Source organism: Megascapheus bottae, chromosome 11, assembly GCF_031878675.1.
Source record: "Megascapheus bottae isolate mThoBot1 chromosome 11, mThoBot2.hap1, whole genome shotgun sequence".
Lineage (NCBI taxonomy): Eukaryota > Metazoa > Chordata > Mammalia > Rodentia > Geomyidae > Megascapheus > Megascapheus bottae.
In genome coordinates this window covers 36,697,960-36,716,814 of record NC_143519.1, presented here as the reverse complement: position 1 = coordinate 36,716,814, position 18,855 = coordinate 36,697,960, and the positions used below count along the sequence as shown (strand labels likewise).

At 35.8% G+C, this 18,855-nt stretch overlaps 1 long non-coding RNA gene across 3 annotated transcripts; it reads right to left on the bottom strand.

Annotated features, from left to right (window-relative positions):
• Nucleotides 1-801: 801 nt before the first annotated feature.
• LOC150056902 (uncharacterized) lies at nucleotides 802-8,942 on the bottom strand. Of its 3 annotated transcripts, XR_016537016.1 has the most exons (4): nucleotides 8,784-8,874; nucleotides 8,110-8,195; nucleotides 6,506-6,722; nucleotides 802-955 (listed from the first exon to the last, which is right to left on the bottom strand). It is a non-coding gene; the product is annotated as an uncharacterized LOC150056902 (long non-coding RNA). The 3 variants fall into 3 exon arrangements; XR_016537015.1 differs by lacking the exons at nucleotides 6,506-6,722; nucleotides 8,784-8,874 and adding an exon at nucleotides 8,927-8,942; XR_016537014.1 differs by lacking the exon at nucleotides 6,506-6,722.
• Nucleotides 8,943-18,855: the final 9,913 nt, after the last annotated feature.

Below are 18,855 nucleotides of genomic sequence, written 5' to 3'. Positions count from 1 at the left end.
TGTCCTTGGACTTTCTCAAGGCTAGAGCTCTACCACTTGAGCCTCAGCACCACTTCTGGCTTTTATCTATGTATGTGGTACCGAGGAATCGAACCCGGGTCTTCATGCATGCTAGGCAAGCACTTTAACCACTAGGCCAAACTCCCGGCCCAGATTTGTTTTTTTTATTGATCTATTTTTAATTAATTGTAAAGTGACATCTGTGTACAAAAAACTGTGAGTCTAAGTTCCTGCAGCCTAGAAAGTGTTGTATAGTAATGAGCAGAAGCTGACCTGTTAAAAGTGAGTGTGTTCTGTCAGGCCACGTAAAATATGATATAAAGCAAAGGAAGACACATGTGCAAAATCCATCTAGTGTTATCTCTTACTAGTACTTACTTCAAACATCGTGGAAGGGGAGCTGTGACTCAACTGTATAGTGCTAACCTTGTGAGGAAAGAGCTGAGAGTGCTCAGGCTCTGAATTCAAAATACAAACACACACACACACACACACATACACACAATGGCACATATACATGCATGCATATATACACACACTCACACATATAATCTGCCTCTTGCATTCTTCTTTTAGCAAATCCATTAAAAATTTCATCCTTCAGCAGTTATTGATTCTGGTCTTCTTTACTATAAAACTTTAGAAAATGTTGACGGGACTAATGGCTGCCAAATTCTTTGTCTCTTCTGTTTTGAAATCAATCCAATTAAGCTTTTATCTCCACTATTTTATTTAAAAAATACGTTGGTCATAGCTTTCACCAGTTCTTTACTTATCCAATAACTTTCTATCATATTTGGAAAACATTCTTTGCTTCATTTTAAGGACATGATGCCATCAAGTCTTTCCTTACACCTATTGGTCTCATTCTTAGTCCTCTTACATGCTCCTGTCCTTGTCTTTGTCAGCAAATTTGTTCTTGGGCACTCTCGGTTTTCCAGAAGTACTCAGTTTACTAAGGAGAAAAAATAAAAATTTTGCCAATAAAAATTTCTGCCACTCAAAATCATTTCTTATACCACTAGTCATTTATATGCACACAATAGCTGAAGTAGTAAAAGAGTCTAACTAAAATAAGCAAGATTTTCAACATGAATAGGACTTCCTAAATTTTCAAAAATGAATAGGAGAACATACTTGCCTTATAAAACGATGGGTAATCATACCAATACCACTTTGTTTCTTTATTTCAAGTAAAATTGTATTTAGGTATTCAAATATGTATCCTTCAAAATTCTACTCATTAGATTGTAAATATCAAAACATTAGGATAGCAAACAAAAAGAATTATGGTAATCAATGTGTTCTCTCAAACAAAGGACTTGAGTTGATACTACAAATGGTTATGCGTGATTGTTTACAACATTGATTTCTGTCTAAAGTACTCCAAAATCTAATAAAAATAAGGAATGCATGAAGAACTTTGGTAGATTAACTAGGACTGGCTGTAGATGCCTACCATCTGGTGCCACAAAGCATGGATGGATTAGCTCTAACAGCAGACAGAATGAAACACATTACATGATCAGATGGTAAACAGTCAATGAGGAGGATCTCGGCATACATTAGATGCACAATGTGAGCCAGACAGAATTCTGACTAGATGTCAAAGAAAGAGGCTAAGTGATTCTACCTCTGGAAAACTCCCAAATTAGTATCATAAGGACATTACCACATCTAAATGGGAAAAATGTGTACTATATTCCACTGGAAAGTTAGAATTGGAGAGGTTTTTCCTTTTCCTTTTAGATAACTGTGGTGTCTGTTGGCAAGTCAGTGAATTACACTGGGATTTGTAAAACTGAAATTATAACACAATGAATGTATGTGCAGATCAGATTTTCTGTGCCACTCTACCAAAAGTCTAACATGTAGGAGGTACAAGAGAAGGGAGTCAACTGAAATGTTGTGGAATGTTGTAAAGAATCAGCAATTGGGAGGAAGATGGTGCCGAGACAATAGGGACCCAGCCTAGCTCTCTCCCACAAAAAGAGAGAATCAGGGAAGCCCACGAGCCAACTATCTTAAAAAAAACCCACAACTACAAATTCAAGGAGCAACTGAGAAGTACACAAACCTGAAAAGAAACCCAGATAAAGCTGTCCCTTCCCCCAACAGCTCCCTCCCCAAGGCCATTGACTGGAGACTGACAGGCGGGCGGGCACTAAGACCCAGCACCCCACCAAAGGGGGCAAAGGTGTCCCTACTCCCACCTTCCCAACAGCCTCCTCTCCCAGGCCACTGAAACTGGAGACTGAGGGGCACTGAGACTCTGCCTTCCAACAGCAGGTGGGGGTGTGTGGCAGTCTGGGAGCCAGCATCTGACTGACCCAAACCTAAGTGAGGCACTCTCCTGCCAGGAGTCTCCAGCAAGACAACACCAAGGGGCCCCCACCCAGTCACAGAAAGACTCTCAGCCAAAGCAGCTGAAACACTGCAGGGAACTGAAGGGCAGACCAGCAGGGGCTGAGCTCCACCTCTGAGAACTAGAAAGGTGCAGCTCCGCCCTCAGAGCCCATATCCTCAGCTGGGCCCCTCCCCTGGGAACAGGGGGGAGTCTAGTCAGCCTGGTTTAGCTGAGAGCTACCAGAAATTTCCAAACCCCAGGCCCTCAGCTGGGTACTGCCCCTGGGGACAAGGTAGGAAAACTAGCCATCTGCCAGGCTAGCTGTAACCAAAGTGCTCAAATCCATCCTACAGCCCACTGTGGTTGGGCTGAGAGCTTGCTGTGCAGCAGCACACAGCTTCTGGGAATGGGCTGAACAACTGTAAAAGCTGCAAATTCTGACCTAGTCAGTGGCAGAAATAATTTGGCTGAGAACCACACATATACACAGATTCCCAGAAACACCAGTCCCAAACCAAGTAAAGACCTCCACCTACCGACCACAGAGTGAACCTACAACAGTATACTATGCCTTGGAAAGCACAATGACGAATTATGACATGTAAAAATAATCAAAGTCCCACACAAAGCCCAAAAGGAAACAAGAGTGAAGGGACGTGAGAGATGTCACCATTCCAAGAAATGACACCTGAAGATACACGAAACAGGACTCTATTCAAGGAGATGATTGTGGACATGACTAAAGAGATTAAAGCAGAATTTCAAAAACAAAAGAAGGAAATTACCAAGGAGCTCCTCAAATTCAAAAAAGAAGTGGAAGAAAAGACTAATATCTCTCAGCAGACACGATCAGCTCAGTGTCCACAATTCAAGCAAAAATGGATGCATTAAGCAATAGATTGACTGAGATGGAGAACAGGACATCAGGAATGGAAGATAAAACACAAAAGCTGGAACAGAAATCTTCAGCCTGGAGAAATCAGGCAGAATTCGCCAAAGAGAACTCCAGGACCTGGCAGATGCAGCCAAGAAATCTAATCTTTTTATAATAGGGATCAATGAAGGGGTGGAGTACCTTGATAAAGGAATGCAACCCTTATTCACCAAAATCATAACAGAGAACTTCCCCAACCTTAAAAGGGAAAATACTCACATTATTGAAGGTTTCAGGACTCCAAACACAGACGCAAAACTCCTCAATAAAATATTAGCCAACAAATTCCAGAAACAAATTTTAAAAATTATACAAGTAGGCTTCATCCCACAGATGCAAGGCTGGTTTAACATTCGCAAATCAGTCAATGTAACACATCACATCAATAGAGCTAAGGATAAAAATCATATGATAATTTCTCTGGACGCAGAGAAGGCATTTGATAAAATACAACTCCATTCATGTTGAAAGCACTAGAAACAATAGAAATAATAGGTACATTCCTTAAAATAATTAAAGCCATATATGGCAAACTTATAGCCAGTATTATACTAAATGGTGAAAGACTGGAACTATTTACCTTAAAATGCGGAACTAGACAGGGATGCCCACTCTCTCCACTTCTCTTCAATATAGTGCTGGAACTCTTTTTTTTTTTTTTTTTTTTTTGCCAGTCCTGGGCTTGAGCTCAGGGCCTGAGCACTGTCCTTGGATTTTCTCAAGGCAAGGGCTCTACCACTTGAGCCTCAGCACCACTTCCGGCTTTTTTCTATGTATGTGGTACCAAGGAATCGAACCCGGGTCTTCATGCATGCTAGGCAAGCACTTTAACCACTAGGCCAAACTCCCAGCCCAGTGCTGGAACTCTTAACCAGAGCAATAAGGCAAGAAAAGGACATCAAAGGGATCCACATAGGGAAAGAAGAAATTAAAGTATCCCTATTTGCAGATCACATGATCCTCTATTTGGGAGCCCCAATAAGCTCCACTCCCAAACTCCTAAAATTAATAAACTTCTTTAGCAAAGTGGCAGGATACAAAATTAACCTTCAGAAGTCAGTAGTCTTCTTGGACACCAACAATACACACAGAAGGTCAAATCAAGAAAATGATCCCATTTGCAATAGCTCCCAAAAGACTAAAATACATAGAAATTAACGTAACCAAAGATGTAAAGGAATTATTTAAGGAAAACTATAAAAGCCTAATGAAAGAACTTAAAGAGGACACTAGGAAATGGAAAGATTTCCCATGCTCATGATTAGGGAGAACCAACATACTGAAAATGGCTATACTGCCAAAATTGATATACAAATTCAATGCAATCCCCATCAAAATGCCAAAGACATTCTTTACTGAAATAGAATATACAATCCAAAGGTTCATGTGGAACAAGAAAAGACCTAGAATAGCCAAAACAATTCTAAGCAAAAAAAGCAATGCTGGTGGTATTACAATACAAGACTTCAAAGTCTACTATAGTGCCAAAATAACAAAAATAGCAAGTTATTGGCACAAAAATAGACCAAAAGATCAATGGAACAGAATAGAAGATCCAGAGATAAAACACATACCTCTAGTCAACTTGAATTTAGCAAAGCAGCCAAAGATATACAGCGGAACACACACGGCCTATTCGATTATTGGTGCTGGCAAAACTGGGCAGCCACATGCAGAAAACTAAAAATTGACCCTAGCCTTTTGCCATCCACAAGCATTAACTCAAAGTGGACCAAGACCTCAATGTGAGACTGGAAACCGTGAAACTGCTACATGATAGAGTTGGAGAAACACTGGAACTTATAGGCACAGGCAAAAGATTCCTGAACAGAATCCCAGGGTCACAACAGATTGTAGAGAGACTCGACAAATGGGACTACCTAAAAATAAAAAGTTTCTGCACAGATAAAAGCATCGCCACAAAAGTAGAGAGACAGCCAAGCAACTGGGAAAAGATATTTACCAATAATACATCTACAGGGAGCTCAAGAAACTAATCCCTACAAACCCAACAAAGCATTCACTAAATGGGCAAGGGAACTAAAGATTCTTATCAAAAGAAGATATTAAAATAGCAGAAAAGCATATGAGAAAATGTTCATCATCCATGGTCATAAAGGAAATGCAAATAAAAACAACCCTAAGATACCGCCTTACCCAAACAAGAATGACAAAGATTCTGAACTCAGACAATGACATATGCTGGCAGGATTGTGGAGAAAAAGGAACCCTACTGGACTGCTGGTGGGATTGCAAACAAGTTCAGCCACTCTGGAAAGCAGTGTGGAAGTTTCTTAAAGAACTGAAAATTGACATTTATATACAATGGAATTCTACATAGCCAACAGACAAGATAAAATAATGCATTTACAGGGAAGTGGATGAATCTAGAGCGAATCATGCTGAGTGAGACAAGTCAAGACCAAAGGAACGAAAGGTGCATGGTATCCTTATTAGGTCCAAACAGTTCAAGAGCCAGGACTCAATAATTGCATACCCAATGGTATGGACATGGTACTGGAAATATAAACACAACTACATAGACATAAAAACTTATGATTCTATAGACACAATATTTTATTACATAGATTAATATGTATGTATGACATACAAGCCCTCAGCCTAATTTTGAATATGTTCTAAAATCCAAGTGCCAGTCATTTTATATAGAGATTCCCTTCTTGAATACTTGTTTGTCAGACACGTTATTTGAAATACGATGTAAAAATCAATGTTAATAAATTCTGTAATAAAAATATAAATTAGATACATCATATTATTTTATGATAGAACCCAAAATACATATTTATAAATCAGATATTTTGATATGAATGTACAATGTAGACAAGAACCTTTTGACACTGAAAAGGAAAGCTATATTTTGCTCTGCTAAACAGAACTCTTGCATATGCATATAAAAACTATTTTCCTATTCTGTAATGAATAACTTATAGAATTGTAATTTTTCTTGCATATAATCAATATATGTTTCCCATGAAGCCACAAACTGTTCATTATCACACCCAAGCCACAAAACTCTCAAAGACTAGCTAATATTTTTTTCTCCTTAGAGACAAAATTTAGTCAGTTTTAGCTGGATGAAAATTTCACACTGCTGGCTGTGGGGATGGACACTTAGGTTTATTGCATTGGAATAATTATTTGAGAAAAATTTGTAGGAGGCAATGTTTCAGGTAAAGCCAGCAAGGTCAGTGTCAGCTTACATTAACTGCTGCATGGTATCTGTCATCCAAATTAGTTCTGCCTAGGAGGGAAGTTTAATGTGAGTATTCAATGCTTCAGGAAGGCTGTCCTTGAATCAGCAATTCTTTCTGCTTCTTTTCTTCTCTGCAAGGTCAAAAGAGTACTACTATCCCTGTAGGACTTCTCATTGCTGATTACTTTTCACCTTTTTGTAGCTGATGAGTAAGTTGTTGTCTGCTGTATTTGACAAAATAGTGACAAACAGAAGTACATTAGGATGTGAAAAGAAGCATATGTGTTTGTGCTGTATAAAATTTTAGCATACATATGAACCGAAGTCCTTCTTGGATATATTCTTTTTTATCATACAGATATATGGAATGGTTTGCTAAAAGTGAATCCAGAACGAATCTCAATCGAATTGTGGTCAGATCACAGATCTTTACTTGGAGAACTTCATACATTGTACACAGTTCTCAAAATCTTCATTATATGTTGGGCAAGCAAAAGACAATAAAGAACAAAAGCTTTTAAAAAGTCTTCTACGATGTATTTGTCTCAAAACCTCAAGGTTTAAAATATTGTCTGCCAATGCAGTTGTGCAAGTGGTTAGCATAATAATATAATAAATGGAAAGCCATCTTTAATGGTGACTTCTTCCCAGAGATAAAACTCTTACACTGTTTCACCTGAGTTCTTGCCTTTTCAAGACAAACAAGAGACAAAGAGGGTTTGCTATGGCTTGATTATTTCTGTCCAGATGGGGGTCTTCTATGAAGTGATCTTTTTTTCTCAGATTCCTTTTCAGCTAGCTGAGATATTCTCATTAATGTTCTACAGTCCTTGGCATTTCCAAACATTGTTGTAATGGGAGAAATGAAGTGTGTTGCTATATCACTTGAAATCTATAGCAGGGCCACATGATACTCCAAAGAAATGATTTCCAAAATTATACAGAGAAAAAAAAATGACACACAGAAAATTTACATTGACTCAGGTGATCCTTGAAATGACATTAGTGCCAAGTGGTCCTGGAGAACCAGGAGATGACATTATGATCAAATTAAAAAAGAAATTTTTGCTTAATTATATGGTAGACATATTATAACCTATTTCCCTAAGGAAATGCTTGATTTTAAAATACATGACAGATTTTGCTTAAAATTTCTTAGTTCATTTTTTGCAAAAGTATGATGGATTCCTATATGATGTGTTGCCATTTCCATTTCTATATAAATGAATTGGAAGGATGAAAATCAGAAGTTATGTATTCATTCCTCTCAAGTTCTATTGTGAACAAATGATGTGACTTGGAATAGCTTTCCATGAGAAGGTTTATAAATATGCTGTTAAGTTCACTAGATTACTTTTAGTAAAAGAAAATAATTTATATCCATATTGAAACTCACACAAATTACAGAATTGTCTCACAAAACTAGTAGTATACAATAGAAAATAAAGCAAAGATCACTACATTTCCAGACAAAAACAATAAAATAAAAAGACCAGTTGCTTAATTAAGAAAAAAAACAACCCATTTGTTATTAAGGATAGTTATCAAGTTAAATTCCATTCAAGCTACTGAATTATAATATTTCATTCTCCTCTTATAAATTATACTTACTTGGAGAGTAAAAGAAGCTTATAACGTGAATCAAATAGTTCTATTATGTTCTGTGGCATTCCTCCAAAATTTGTTTCAGGTGCAAACTAATAAAAAAATGTGTGAACTTATTTAACTACGTGAAAAGATTTGTCTTGATTTTTTAACCATTCTATTGGTTCTCCAAAGTAATGTTGAGAAGATATGCACTTCTGGTACACTCAAAAAAACTTTATGTACATTATCTTAATTAGTTGTCACCAAAATCTGGTTTGTATAATGAAACTTTTTACCTATGGAAATAATTTAAAATAGAATGTCCCTGTCCCAAAAATCCAAAAAAAGAATAAGAAGTTTAGTTACATTATTTGTGACTGCTGGAGCCAGATGTAAAAACATTTTTTCTAATTGTATTAAATAATATTTTCTGGGTGCCAATGGCTCATGCTTGTAATCCTAGCTACTCATGAGGCTGAGATCTGTAGTTTCTGTTTTGAGGCCAACCCAGCAAGAAAATCTGTGGGAATCTTATCTCCAATAAATTATTTGGAAAAAGCTGGAATTGGTGCAGTGAATCAAATTGTAGAGCTCTAGCCTTGAGCAGAAAAAGGCTCAGGGACAGTGATCAGGATTCTCAAAATAAAATAACACAAAATAAGAAAAATAACACTTTTCTGTGCATCTTGGTTACTCACATATTTTGCATCTCCTCTATTTCTCACCCTTTTGCTTCAATCTGGTGTGTGTTTGTGTGTGTGTGTGTGTGTGTGTGTGTGTGTGTGTGTGTGTGTGTATACCTGCCAGTGCTGGGCTGGAACTCAGGGTCTTGTGTTCTCACCTGGCTTTCTTCTCAGAATACTGGCCCACTACCACTTGACCCACAGTTCCACTTTCAGAATTGTGCTGGTTTATTAGAATCTTGGGGACTCTCCGTTCCAGTTAGGCTTTGAGTCATGATTCTCAGATCAAAGCTGAAGAAGTAGGAATATTGATATACATACCCAGCCACCAGATGTTTAAACCATGCTCCTATTGTCAATAAAGTTTACATTTCTGGTCCATGTCTCTGGGTTTCATGTCTGTTTATTTTCTGTTGTGGTTATTATTGTTTTTTACTACTACCATGCTAATTATATCATGAGTATGAACATTTCTTGTCTCCAGAAGTGGGTTTAAAATTGTTCTTTCAGAATTCCTGTATGTTTAATAATACAACCTAAATTGAAGATTTAGTTAAATTGCAGCTATTTTAAGGCCTTATTCATGTAGATAATATTAGCAAACATTTTCATTATCTATCTGCTTACTTCCGGTACAAGCAGTGTTTTGTAAAAATCAACATAATCTAAACAGAAGTAAACCAATACAGAAGGAAATATTTTTTATTATTTCTTTTTTCCAGTCATGGGTTTTGAACTCAGGGCCTGGGCACACAGTTTTCGGACAGTTTTTTGTTCAATGTTAGCACTCTGCCACTTGAGCCACAGGGCCACTTCTGGCTTCCTGTGTATTGTGGTCCTGAGGGTTGAACCCAGGACTTCATGCATGCTAGGCGAGCACTCTACCACTAGGCTATGCTCCAGCCCCAAAAAAGTGTCTTTGAAGAACTCCAACAATAGCTTTTCATTAAGCTCCATATGATATATTTCTGTGCATGTTATTATCAAGAATAGAGGAGGTATACTTTCCTAAATAGAAAATACAGTGAATCTTGTCCTGGATATATTTTTGGTATGAACAAAAGATTTTCTATAAAGAATTTCTATTTATCAAGAGTAAAGCTCCAGATTCAAATCCCAGTACAACAAAAATAAGGACAAAATATATATGAAGATCCAAACTATCAATATTTATTGTGGTTTTTTTTTTGTTACTGCACTATCCAGAGTAAACTAGCTTTATTTTTTATTCAGCACATTGCTTTCAAAATGCAATTTATGTTGGATATGTGTTATTTAGCTCTTAAGTTTGAAAGAAATAGAGGGTAAATTAGATTTCTTCAGGTGATAAGGTTTTATTGTAAAAATGCCCAGGAAAACAAACATGCAAAAGAAATTGGTTTAATCAGTTGCAGAAATCAGACCTATGTCTAACCATAATTGCTTTGGTGTAGACTACAACAAAATTCCTAAATACCCTAATAACAAGTCTAGTGGTCTACTATTATTTGACTCCCTCTCTCTCTCTTTCTCTACTCTCTCTCTCCGTTTCCCTTCTCATCTTTCTCTCACTTTTTCTCTCTCCTTCCTCTCTCTCCCACATCTGTGTTTACTTTTTCCATTGCTTTAGACTTACCCAGGCTTTCTGTTTGCTGGAGCCTCTGTGTTGTATGTTTTAGCTTATGCTCTTCCTAACTGACTTTGTTGTTGTTTATGTGTCTCACATTGGAACTTTCCAACTGTGAAAAATAGATTCAATATTTTTATTGTTTTAGAACATCTTTATTGATTCAATGGTTGGTATATAAGCACTTCATGAAGTTCTATTCCAGGCAACAATTTTCCTTTATATGTGATGTATATCATCAGACATACATCATTATACCATATATATCATCTTTTATCCTTCATTGTTGAGGAGAAGTTTGAATAGCTGAGCAAAACATATGCTGTAGACTGTACAAACAGGCTTGTTCTGATAAAGAATTTTTAGCTACTCTATGACTTCCTGAATTTGTAATAGAGTGAATTTTTCCTCAATTTTAAAGTTTTATTAGTGGTGGTGTAAATAAATAATCCAAAATGCTGGTTAGAATTGAGGTATTTCTGTAAACTTATTGGGATGATGTACTCTCTCTGTCTTAAATGGCATCACTAATTCATGCATCGTTTATTTTTCACTCAGGGTTTTCTTTGAAGAATTATGTAATGATATAAATTTTTAAAAGTCTCCAATAAATGTGCATGATTTGACTGTCAGATAAATGCCAACTTAAAACAGAATAAATGCTACCTTTGAATTTCAAAAACAAACAAGAAACACTGAGAAAATGAAAGCTTGTTCATTATGGAATACGGTTTTCAAGTTCTATTTTGTAACTCAATCTTTAATTGCTGTATAGAATTTATTGAATTTCTAATGGTTCATATTTATAGAGTATGGTAATGCTTTTGGGTAAGCACATGTATATATCCTTTTATAAAAATTGATTGATTTGTGTATCATGTATTACTCAAATCCACATGAAGGAGAATCTTATTAAATTAAGCTGAGTTGATGTTTTTAGATAAAAATTAATTGATATATTGAATAAAAAATGAATACGCCCTACTTTTAACTTGACACACAACCAGTGTCAGAAAAGAATTGTGAAGAAGTCATTTAAAATGACATTTATATGAATTATGCAAAATATGCCAGAATAAAGTTTAAGAGATTAGTCTTCTGAATGATGGGAGAATTACCCAATACTGAAGTAACTAACAAAAATTCTTACTAAAAATGTTAAACAACTTCTGAAAGCATATATTTCTTTTTAAAAATATTATAGACTATTTGGCCTTTTGTAAATCTCTGCTAGGAGAGCCCAAAGTTTCTACTGATTAGGACAAATGAGGGAGACTATTGGGCCTATGTTCCTTTGAGTCTGGCTTACTTCACTTAATATGATTTTTTCTAAGTCTTTCCATTTCCTTACAAATGGGGTGATATTCTTTCTGACAACAGCATAGAATTCCATTGTGTATAAATACCACATTTTGTTGATCCACTCATCAACTAAGGTCAAATAGTATGACACTAAATGTAAGGACCTCCAGGATAAGGAAACAAAAGCCATATAATGAGTAATTGTCCTTAATGTACTATGTTATCTCTCATCTCTTTTGCCATCCCTTGGTTATCTCATATTGTTACAATATTTCACCTTGTTATCTGATATATTTTATATGTGCTTAATGGTTATTTGAAATTGGATAGGGAAGGGGGGAAATCAAGATGAGGGAGGGAGGGTGGGAGGGAAATGGGGACCATGTCATGAGAAAGGGTATCAATGTTTGTGAAGTTATGCACCTTCTATCTGGTGAATATAATGTACCCCTTCTATTAATCACAATACAAAAAATAAAAAAGATTATAGACAATTGCTATAAGCAACAGTAAAATAATCTAGGAAAAACAAATATTTATGTCAGTTTGGATATATGCCAAAGAATAATAAATAATTGAATGTTTTATGATATCTACTTGATGAATAAATGTAAACTGTGTGTGTGTGTGTGTGTGTGTGTGTGTGTGTGTGTGTTTGTGTTGACACTTCATCTTGAACTTGGGGCCTAGAGATGTTCTTACCTGCCTTTCTAGTTTATGGTTAATGCTCTATCACTTTAACTACACAGACACTTCTGTTTATGTAGAGAAAAGGGTCTTAGGGATTTTTCTTCCCAAGCTTAATTCAAACATCAGATTTTAGATCATTTGCCTCTTCAGTAGCTAGGATACAGGTGTTAGGCACTGTGGTCAAATATTTCATAAATGCCTTTCATTATTTTTATTTCTCTGTGTCATAGAATATAGTGAATTTTTCTAACTTTCAAAATAATAAGTGCAATTAATTTATGCTATAAGAACTTGGTAAGTATATGATCACAATAGTATTATATATAAAATGAACCCTAAACTCATACTTAAGCAAATAATTGTCTATTTTAATAAGAATGCTACTTCTTGTTTGCTTTATGTATACCAGCATGACTCATGGCTTACATGCGAATGATACAAATAAAAAAATAAATAAGTGAACAATCTGGCAATTCACAAAAATAAAATCATGTAAAGAAATACATTTCAAGAAAATCTAGGAGTAGCTTTAATGACAACTAAATATAATTTATGCTCTTATCCCTAGAATCCAGAACTGATAGACCTGGAGAACTAAAGACCACCCACATTTTTTTTGGTGCTATTTTTGAGACATGGTACTAGCACAGGTTGTCTTTGAACTCATTAACTTCCTGCCTCAAACACCAATGTTCTGTAATTACAGTCCTAGGGCACAACACCAGTCTTAGATTATACATTTTTTAAAAGATAAAAATAATCAGTAGCTTAACTTGATCTCTAGGCTGTTCCTGTTTTCTTTTTTCTTTTTCCAAATAAACTTAGAGCTTTAAATAAAATGGGTTTGGAGCACAAAGATCAATCATATCAAGTGTTTACTGAATTAATTTACCACTGCATGAACACTAGATTTTCAAAATGTAATTAGATTTACAATGGGATTTAACAGGAAATGTTGGTTTTTAAATTACTGAAAGGTTACTTTCTTTCACATTGCAAATGAGGATAACACTCTTGCAACTTAATCATTTGGGGCTGTTGCTCTTATCACAGCCCAATGTTTCTTTCAAGTGATGTTATTTTTGTATGACACCATGGGAAAATCTGTCAAGCTGTAAGTTAATAGACAATGGTTGGGCTGGTAAAGTCCATTTACTCAAAAATTTAAAAGAGGTAAGTGAGATTTTTTGTAAATAATACAGGGGAAATGAATTCTATAGAACTTGAAAAATAATTATTAAAAGTTCTAAATGGAATATAATATAAAGGCATTCATTTTCCAAACTTTGGTCTTTTCAAAAGTACTTGTGGGCTTGGTATTTGTAGCTCTGGCTAGTCAGGAATCTGAGCTCTCAGACTAGAAAGTTGAAGCAAGCTCAAGCAGACTAATTCATATGATATTTATGTCCAATTATGCAGCAAAAAGGTTGGAACTGGAGACACACATAGTAGAGCACCTAGTACAGCTGGGGAAAAAAAAGGCTGTTGGAGGAGATAATGGGAAGGGTTGAATGTATGAAAAGGTGACAGGGAAAAATGCAATTAAAATTTATATATATATATGTGCATCTATATGTTGTAAATGAAGTGGAAAATGTAAAATGAGTTTGAAAAGGGAAGAGACAGGATGAGGTAGAATGATCAGTGGCTGATCAAGAAGCACTGGCAATTTGATGGACACATCATAGTAGGTCTGACTGCTGGACAATGCTCATTGTAACAATGTGTGACCTTTAATTTACAACTTACCTTAATGACTAGTATCATGACAAATGTTCTTTTTTCATTATTAGGAAGTATATTTTATTCCAATTATGCCAGTTTAATGGAAAATAAGACAGTTTTAGGTAAGCAGTATATATTTATATTATTTAATTGTGCTTTCTTTTGTAAGCATAAGAGTGAAGGAACATTATTATTCAGGTCTATAACATCAAAATTGCTTTCTCATCAAATGCTGAACATAACAGGTAGGAAAACAGAATTGATATTTTAGCAGGAGCTAGCTATAGGTATTATGGTTTTCTGTCAACACACAAACTATGAGTTACATGTTTTAAAGATAATAGTCCAATTGTTTTCTTCAGTAAATAGATGCTGAATTCCTGGTGTGACAAAATTATGTTTTCTAAAAAAGCAAAGAAATTGTGTGTCAAACACAGCATAAACATTGGTAGCCATTAGACACATATAACATGAATAAGCAACATTACAAGTCAGTGGATAAAATTATGCATGTTAATAGGGAAATGCCACATGATTATTGTAGGACTAGACTGGAATGAAGACAATGCTCTTACTATAGGCAGAATTATAAAATGCACTAAAATTGTCAAACTTTTAAAAGCACTTAAAAGCATAGTGTGGGTAAAATAAACATACAAATAGATCAGATTCTCAAAAATCCTGAATAATTAATTACTATTTTCTTGCAAAATGTTATAACACTTAAATTGCTCATATAGATCTTGAAAACATATGAAATATGGAATATTTGGAATCCTAGTCTGAATCGCTACAATTGTTTACAAGGAAACATATGCAGAAAATGCTTTTTAAAAATAGCCCTGGGGGGCTGGGAGTTTGGCCTAGTGGTAGAGTGCTTGTCTAACATGCACAAAGACCCGGGTTCAACTCCTTGGTACCACATACGAAGAAAACAAAAGCTGGAAGTGGTGCTGAGGCTCAAGTGGTAGAGCTCTAGCCTAGAGAAAGTAAAAGGAGAGTGCTCAGGCTCTGAGCTCACGTCCAGGACTGGCAAAAAAAAAAAAAATAGTCCTGGGAAGGTCAATGATTCAAATATATCGTGGCGATTTGACTTTTGACTTTCTTAGACATACTGTATTTACCATGTAGATCCTTTAATAATCTATTTAAATGAACAAATTCACACTTTTTTCCCAAGAAATACTCTTAATTTGTCAGCAAACAAATCATACACACACATACACATGCACACACACACACACACACACACACACACACACACACACACACACACCTATATACACACAAGTTTTAAGTACTCACAATCAATTAAATTTTGGGCCAGGTACAGTAGCTAATCCTAGCTACTCAGGAAGCTGAGATCTGGGGATCAAGTATCAAGTTTCAAAGCCAGCCTGGGCACTAAAGGACCTGAGACTCTTAGCTCCAATTAATTTCTAGAAAACAGGCAGTGGGGTTGTGCTCAAAGGTAGGATGGTAGCCTTGAGCTGAAGAGCTCAGACACAAAGCTCAGGCCAAATTCTAGCCCGACCACTCCCCCCACCCACACACAAAATTGTGCGTATAGCTTTTACATGTCTGTGTCCTTTCTGCAGAAATCCCTAAAGAAATTCAGGGATTTTTTTCTTCCTAGAGTGGATAACAAAATCTAATTAGGTTTCTGTTTAGAATGGTTCAGCATTGCACATTACATTTAGCCTAAATTTTCAAGTTGTTTTCCAGCTAAATGATATTGCTTACCTGCAGTTACTCTTTAAACATTGATAGAAATGGGATTATTATGGAAGGTAACATGTCCTGATATTTTTATCAAAGCAATGCAAGTTCAGCTATGTAGGTGTATATGAGCTTTGCCTATTATTTCTCTTGGACTTGCTTTACTGGATTTTCTTTTCAGATGATAATCAATGGAAAATCAATGCCAGCTTTCATTTTTTAATCGACGGAATTACCTTATATTTCTCAAGGATTACTTTGGAAAAATAAAAACATATTTTAAAGTAGATAAAAGACTGGAGAGGAAAAGTTCAACTCCTTATAATATTGAGTTATGTTTTTTTAGAACTAAGGTTGAGGAAGATTTCAATTATTGTCCCAGCATCTTAGAATTCTAAATGAGAATACTTAGGCTATGTTTGAAAATCAAATTTGATAGTTATTGTACTTCTAGTATTATTTATTAATTTTTATTATTATATTTTATCATTAGGGTGCTGTACAGAGAAGTTACAGTTACATTCATCAGGTAGTGGGTGCATTACTTCAACACTGATCCCCTTCTCATGTTATTCTCCTACTTTCCCACTCCACACTCGCTCCTAATCATCTTGTATTTCCACTCCTCTTCCCTATTTCAAGTAACAAATTAACTTATATACAAAATACAGGTACAGTCAGATGAAGTAACAACATTAGATAAGCCATGAGGGGACAAAAAGAAAAAATATCTTATGATATAGGAAAGAGAAGAGGGAAAACAATATGAGTGGTCGGGGGAAGGGAAATGAGGACAAAAACATGAGAAGAGATATTAATGTATGTGAACTAATGCACCTTCTATCTGGACAATATAACTGTAATCCTTCTATTAATTATAATAAAAAATCTAATAAAGTATCTTCACATAGTACATTAAGAACAACAATCACGAAGATATACCTCTTGTTTCCATATACTGGAGTTCATTTTGTTTAGCCTCATTTTATATGGCCATATGTACATTGCTTTTGAGCTATTGTGATCCTCTGCTTATTTTTTTCACCTTAAACTTGGGCCTTTTTAACTGATTACAATAACAATTAATCATTAACTCTTTTAGTTTTAAATTTTAATTTTCATACCGTGGCTAGTAAATTTACTTAAAGTAAGATCAAAGATGGAAATATTTAAGATTTAGTGTACAAGGACAGTTGGCAGAACTGAAATTTCTTTTTATTTAATTATTTATTTTTTTAATTGTAATTAATAAAAGGGTTACATGATATTTGCCAGATAGAAGGTGCATTAATTCACATATGTTGATACCCTTTCACATGACTTGGTCCCCATTACCTCCCCTCCACCCCCCCCCCGTCTTGGTTTTCCCCCCTTCCCTATCCAATTTCAAATAACCAAATACAAATAAATCCAATATATCAGATAACAAAGTGAAATACTGTAACAATATGAGATAACCAACGGACAGCAAAAGAGATGAGAGATAACATAGTACATTAAGGACAACAATCACTTATTACATGGCTTTTGTTTCTATATCCTGGAAGTACTTTCATTTAGCCTCATCCTATATGGCCTTATGTATCTAGGTTTTGCTCTATTGCAAATCTCTGCTAGGAGAGCCCAAGATTTCCACTGATTATGACAAGTGAGGGAAACCATTGAGCCTAAGTTCCTTTGAGTCTGGCTTACTTCACTTAATATGATCTTTTCTAAATCTTTCCATTTCCTTACAAATGGGGCGATGTCATTTTTTCTGACAGCAGCATAGAATTCCATTGTGTACAAATACCACAACTTGTTGATCCACTCATCAACTGAGGGACATCTAGGCGGATTACATATTTTTGCTATGGTGAATAATGCTGCAATGAACATTGTTGTGCTAGTGGATTTAGTATGCTCTTGTTTCTGGATGGTTGGGTAAATGGCAAGTAGTGGAATTGCTAGGTTATAGAGGATCTCTATGTTTAGCCTTTGGAGACACTGCCATATTGCTTTCCATAGTGGTTGAACAAGTTTACATTCCCACCAAAAGTGTAGCAGAGATCCCTCCTGGCCACATCCCCTCCAACATCCCTTGTTATTCGTTTTCCTGATCCTGGCCATTCTAAGTGGAGTGAGGTGGAATCTTAGAGTTGTTTTGATTTGCATTTATTTTATGACCAGAGATGTTGAGAATTTCTTCATGTGCCCATAGGCCACTTTTGTTTCTTCTTCAGAGAAGACTCTCTTTAAGTTGTTGGCCCATTTTTTAATGGGATGGTCGTTACTTTGGGGATTAGTATTGGAGTGATTCAATTTTTTGAGTTGTTGATATATTTTAGATATGAGGCCTTTGTCCGTTGTTTGGTTGGTGAAGATCTTCTCCCACTCTGTAGGCTTCCTAATTAATTTACTAGCTATGTCCTTTGCTATACAAAAGCTCTGCAGTTTAATGCAGTCCCACTTATCCAGCCTTTCTCTTATTTGCTGTGATTCTTGGTCCTTATTAAGAAAGTTTCCACCTGTGCCAAGGAGGCCTAGTGTATCTCCTATTCCTTCTTGTAAAGTTTCCAGGTCTTTGATCCATTTGGAGTTAATTCTAGTGCAGGGTGACAAAGAAGGATCCAACTTTAGTTTTCTGCAGGTGCTTAACCAGTTCTGCCAGCACCACTTGTTGAAGAGGCTTTCTTTCTTCCATTCTATTTTTTTTTGGCTCCCTTATCAAAGATTAGGTGGCCATAGCTCTGTGGGTTAATATCTGGGTCCTCAGTTCTATTTCATTGGTCTTCAGGCCTGTTCCTGTGCCAGTACCAAGCTGTTTTGAGAATTATAGCTCTGTAATAGAGTCTAAAGTTTGGAATTGAAATTCTTCCAGCGCTGTTCTTTCTGCTAAGAAGTGTTTTTGCTATACAGGGTCTCTTATTATTCCATATGAAATTTTGGATTGCCTCTTCTATTTCTTTAAAGAATGACATTGGGATGTTGATGGGTATTGCATTGAATTTGTAGATAGCCCTTGGCACGATTGTCATTTTCACAATGTTGATTCTTCCAATCCAG